General features: G+C 35.0%; 1 long non-coding RNA gene across 1 annotated transcript; it reads left to right on the top strand.

Annotated features, from left to right (window-relative positions):
- Window positions 1-1,783: 1,783 nt before the first annotated feature.
- LOC113911225 lies at window positions 1,784-5,333 on the top strand. The gene is made up of 3 exons (XR_003516404.1): window positions 1,784-1,921; window positions 2,611-2,720; window positions 4,715-5,333. It is a non-coding gene; the product is annotated as an uncharacterized LOC113911225 (long non-coding RNA).
- Window positions 5,334-5,726: the final 393 nt, after the last annotated feature.

Consider the following 5,726-nt stretch of genomic DNA (forward strand, 5'->3'; position numbering starts at 1 on the left):
CAGCCAGTTTGCTTTATATTGCCATGAGCATTTGATTTTTGTAATAGCCATTTTAATTTTTCTCAGAGAGGTAAAAGAAATTCTTATATTAAATAAAGTACTATTAAAATGTATACTTTTTAAAATCTAGAAAAATTAACTTGCCAGAGCACAAAAAAGGACTTCCTGAAGCATCCCCAAATTACGTGCTTTCTTTTATTATGTTTCCTCATTTTTGTATTTTCAAATAAAATACAGCCATGTACTTGCTGGGGAACAATGTTCATATGGAACATTTTCAGGGAAATATTTGTTTTTTCTGTATGGAAAAATAAATTCTGCATCTGTGATTACTGTCATGCCATTAAGAAATCTTTGTACCACACATCAACATGGCAAGGTTAAATATTTTCAAAGTCATGCAAATAACAAAAAAAGTTACTTGTCTAAAACAAAATATTATACTTTTAAAGGTAAAACTATATCTTAGTTTATTTAATATATTTGTAAAAAAAATTGTATAGCACATTGATTGCAAAAGAATACACACATATATAAAATCACTGTTAATTGGGCAAACTTGACAAAATACATTCAGCATATAATCTGCAAATAGGCCAATTTTGGATAATATCTGAAATGATTTTCTCTGGCAGATAACAAAACAAAGGTCTTTGGCTCCTCTAGATATTTTTGTGGTTCACTTTTTTTTTTTAAGATTTATTTACTTATTTGAGAAAGAGAGCGTGAGTGCAAGTGGGAGAGGGGCAGAGGGCTTGAGAGAAACTTAAGCAGACTCCCCGCTGAGCGCAGAGCTGCAGCGCTGGATCCCACAGCCCTGAGATCATGACCTGAGCAGAAACCAAGAGTTGGACACCTAACCGACTGAGCCACCCAGGCACCCCTTGTGGTTCACTTTACTGTTGTGGTTGTGTTTTTATTTTGTTTGGGTTTTTTTTTTTCTCAATTGAAAATATTTGAAAACCATTTTTCATAATTTAAAGTTTCAGTTACTTAGAAATTTTTGGTCATTTCAGTCATTTTAGCCTCAGTCAAAAGACATGACATGTAAATACAAGAAGCCAGAACTGAATGAATTAATAGAAAGCATATTTTCCTTTTCATATATCATCTCAATTTTAAAAAAGCTAATATAGAAAAACAAATTTGCCTCATGAATTATTAGTAAAAATTCTTAAGTTTGTACACTCAAATATATTCGTGTTCTTGATCTGTCATAGTGAAAGACAGTATCAGTGTTACTCAAAGTATAGTCTACTGACAGGTGCCAGTCCACAAACTGTTACCAGTGCATGGAAAGATGAACATAAGATGTGAGAGTATTTAGAAATTTTCTAGCAATTTGACACTGCCTTAATACCTCTTTTATTGTATCTTACTAAAATATCAGTCAACATGGATTAGAAATTTAATAACAAAAAAAATGTTCTGAATGTGTGATGAGTTAGGAAGGGTCACTATGATTAAACTGGATGGTTTTCATTTAACCCACACATGGTAAGTCTTAAGTGGCATTTTTTCAGAGAATCAGCACCACATAGGTACTGCATTCAAAGGCCTGCATCATCAAAAATAAATAATTGAATATAATTTTCAATGATAATTCACTCTAAAAAAGCTAAGCCTTTCCAAAGACTGAAGCTTGGGTTGCTTTTATGCATTTTATAGAACCACAACATAATTTTAAAAGTCCCAAACAAGCACCAGGCAATTCAGTTTTTAAAATTATATACAAATACAAATATTCATTGTAGTTCTATTACAGATGTATTGTTAACTTTTTTTAAGATTTTATTTTTAAGTAACCTGTACACCCAATGTGGAGCTTGAACCTGCAACCTGGAGATCAAGAGTCACATGCTCTACCGACTGAGTCATCCAGGCGCCCCATATTGTGAACTTCTGTGGCAATGGGTTCTATGTAAGTAGCTAAATGCTGATTTGCAAAATAGGAAATCTTGATAAACTTTTGATGTAAATTCTAATTATTTCAATAAAGTGTCTTAGAAATAACTTCATTTTTTTCATTAGAACTATTCAATTAATATTGCACTTCTTAGTTTTATATATGAAATTTGAAGACCATAAGATCAAAATCTGCTATTATCCATGTAGTGAAAGCATGTATACTGGGTTTGAGGAATTCCTTTATTTAGAAAAATACTCTGAACTAGCACTGTATATTTGGTAGCCATGGTGAGGTCTTCTCTAGGAATAAGGAAACTGGGAAAATAGATTGCCCTCTGAGAATTAAACCAGGAAATCAACATATAAAGGGGGTAGGAGCAGATATATGCAACCACTTAAAAGAAACAGGATATCTGTCTCCTCAGTCCAGAAGACTTGGCTGCAGCCTGATTAAATACAGAAGCCTGTCTGTCAGCCTTGCGGTCAGCCATGCAGGTACAGAAAAGAGAACCACAGAGGCAAGCATTGACAGTGATCACCCAGACACGATGGAGGAGAGAGCCTTTGCCAGGAAACTTTCATTTAGTGGGTGAACCAGGCTTGTTTATGAACAGATGGGAATAATCCAGTTGAGAAGACATTTAAAATATTTAAGATACAGGAGAGAGAAGTAATAATCTATAGCATATGTTTCTTGAGAAGGCAGGAAGTGCTGGGACTCAAAGCACAGGTGGAGAAACTGACCTTGGATAGGAAGAGAGACATCTCTTCTATTGCAACAAGAGGAAAAGAGGCCAGGATGATAGACATAGGTGAGTTTGGAGATCTGATATTAGAAAATTGAGGAACAATTCCATTTGAAGGCTTCTATTTTCTCTGAGAACAAGGCATGATCATCTATTGAGTGTGTGTGTGTGTGTGTGTGTGTGTGTGTGTGTGTGTGTGTGTAGTGAGGCAGGCGAGGATGTGGTCAGGTAGGAAAGGGGAGGAATTTCAGGTTTGATATTTTTTTTAACGTTTAATGAAGATCAGTAGCAGAATGTCTTCTTCAGCTAGCTTTTGGCTAGCATTCAATTTGACTTTAAAAATCTGGAATAGGAATATTTTTATATCTATATAAATAAAAGTCAGTGTGCTCTTAGGACATCACACAACGAAATGACTATTCACACACTCTTGAGAACAAATCATGATAATTTGTATGTATTATGATTTATGTATTTATTTTATTTCATTAGACTATAGTAGAAATTAGTGATACAACTGGGATAAGAACTCTGGCCTCACTTTACATTTCAACTGACTTGTAGAAAATGTTTTCCACTGCAATGTCTATTTGTGTTTGCTTTGCTTTTTTATCTGTTATCCACAACAAACAAAGACAGTCGTGTCTTTTTAACTGGATTTTAAATAGGTAGTGGTTTGCTCCCAGTGTGGACTCAGTGAACCCAAAAGCTGGTGTATTCGGTAGAGTTAGATTTGACTGGGAATGACAGAAAGCCCCAAGTACAGTGGCTTAATCAGAACACATGTTTCTCTCTCTGTCGTTTGAAAGTCTAGCCAGACCGTCCAGGGTGGTGTGGTGCTCAGGCTGCCACGGGACAGTTCCACTCTTATTGGCCAGACTTGGTTACATGGCAACACAAAGTCAAAGGGGTCTGGGAAGTATTTATCTGGGGGCGGTCCCACGCTCAGGTAAAAATTCTGTTAGTCTAGAAGAAGAGGAAAACAGATATTAAGAAGAGACTAGCAGTCTGCCATGGATGTTGAATATGTTTCTTCTTGCTGAATAACAGCAAGACATAATCAATGCCAGCACCAAGTTCTGAAATCCTGCAGAATGTTTAAAAAAAACAACTTTTAGGCAATTGCTCTGTCTTCTGTTTGTCACACGCTGCTAGCACCTTTACTCCTGTCTCCTGGGTGAATGTTCTTGTATGCTACAAAGTCTCAATTCCCTTGTTTCTCTGTTTGGGTTTGAGAAAACTTTTCTTCTTAATTCTTGCATTTTCTGAATTTGAAAGATTAACCATCTGTTTCAACCTCCAAGCAATGAGAAAGTTCATCTACATCTGTTTTACTTCACATATGCCAGAAATGGGTTTGCAGTATTTAAAAAATGAAATAGTAATTGTTATTAATATATTCTCATGGGCTCAGCTATAGAATCCACTGCCTGTTAGCTAAAAGCAGAGCATTATCTGAACTAACTTAACAAAGAAAAGTGTATTATTGATCATAAATTTAACTGAAATTGAACTTTCACATCTTGTTAATACAATCTAACTTTGCGTTTTGGACGTACTATGCAAAATAAGTAAATTAGAGTGTTGGTAAAAATACCTTGTTTTAAAATAGAAAGAAGTTGGGTGCCTGGGTGGCTCAGTTGGTTGGGCGACTGCCTTCGGCTCGGGTCATGATCATGGGGTCCCGGGATCGAGTCCCACATCGGGCTTCCTGCTTAGCGGGGAGTCTGCTTCTCCCTCTGACCCTCTTCCCTCTCGTGCTTTCTGTTTCTCATTCTCTCTCTCTCTGAAATAAATAAATAAATCTTTAAAAAAAAATAAAATAGAAAAGAGTTACAAAGCTTTTTATATGAAAAATTGATTTCAGTGCTCACTAATACAGGATGATTTAAGCCTTCAGTAAATTCAAAGTTAAAGCAGAATTTTCCAGCATAAAGTATTTTCAGAGAACAAAATTAAAGCAGAGATTTAAAACATTTTATTATTGCCATGTTGCTAAGGCTGTTCCTTTCTTAGGTTGGTTTCAATTTTTTCTTTTCTTTTTTTTCTCTTCCCTCAAGATTTTCCAGCACTTCCTGTAACAGTAAAAACTTTAGGAAGGTTCCTTACCACCTTATTGATGAAGATTTGGAAGTAGTCTTTGTTCTGGTTCTTCTTGCTGCTCTCCCTGACATTAACAGCTAGAGTACACTTTGAAGAAATTTGAGATGGAAATTGGGTTTCTCAAAAGTGCTTTGAGGCTGGCCAGAAGCATTTTTACTTGAGCTGCTATGTCCTATGCTCAGAATACAGCACATGATGGCCTATGATGAAGCTGTCATCCATAGCATGCTCAGCCATTAATATGTCACCATTCTAAAATAAAAATCAAACCTGAACTCTGTAACTGATTGGTCTTCATCTCCTCTAAGGAATAAAGACAAACATTAATGATTCACTTCCATTTACAGCATTCCTACATTGTAAAAAGGCACAGTAGTCTTTAAAGTATTTAATTAAAAGTGATAATGTAACACATTCTCATGCAAAAAAAAAATCAAACTGGTGTAAAGTGGGAAAAAAAAGTAAAAGTACCTTTCCCCTTCCCCAATATTATTACTCTGAATTTTAATAGGTATTTCCAAAATGCCTTCTAAAAGCTTTGTACTTATTTACATCCCACTATTCTTGAAACCTGTTTATAAATAAATGTACTTAATAACTTCTTATTCATTTGCTCAGAGCCTTTCCATATTTATTGGTTATTAATCTAATTTAGTCTCACAGCTTTCCTATGAGATGAAGATATTAATCTCCCAATTTTATAAATCAAAAAACAAAAATAAGGAGACTTTAAGTTGCTCAACAGTAACTCCATGGTGTGCTAGGAATTGAACTTTAACTTCCTACTTTGTGGTAACATTATCTAGCCACTGACCTATACTCTCAGGCTAATTGGGAAAGACAAAAGTAAAGCCTACAGAAAATTCTTAAAAAGATGTAAATATTGAGAACCTAGTAAGCATCAAGTATCAGCCTATTATTCTGGCCACCTAATTTTTTCTCTGACTTAAAGTAAAAAAGTAAAACATT

The sequence above is a fragment of the Zalophus californianus genome, chromosome 12 (genome assembly GCF_009762305.2).
Source record: "Zalophus californianus isolate mZalCal1 chromosome 12, mZalCal1.pri.v2, whole genome shotgun sequence".
Lineage (NCBI taxonomy): Eukaryota > Metazoa > Chordata > Mammalia > Carnivora > Otariidae > Zalophus > Zalophus californianus.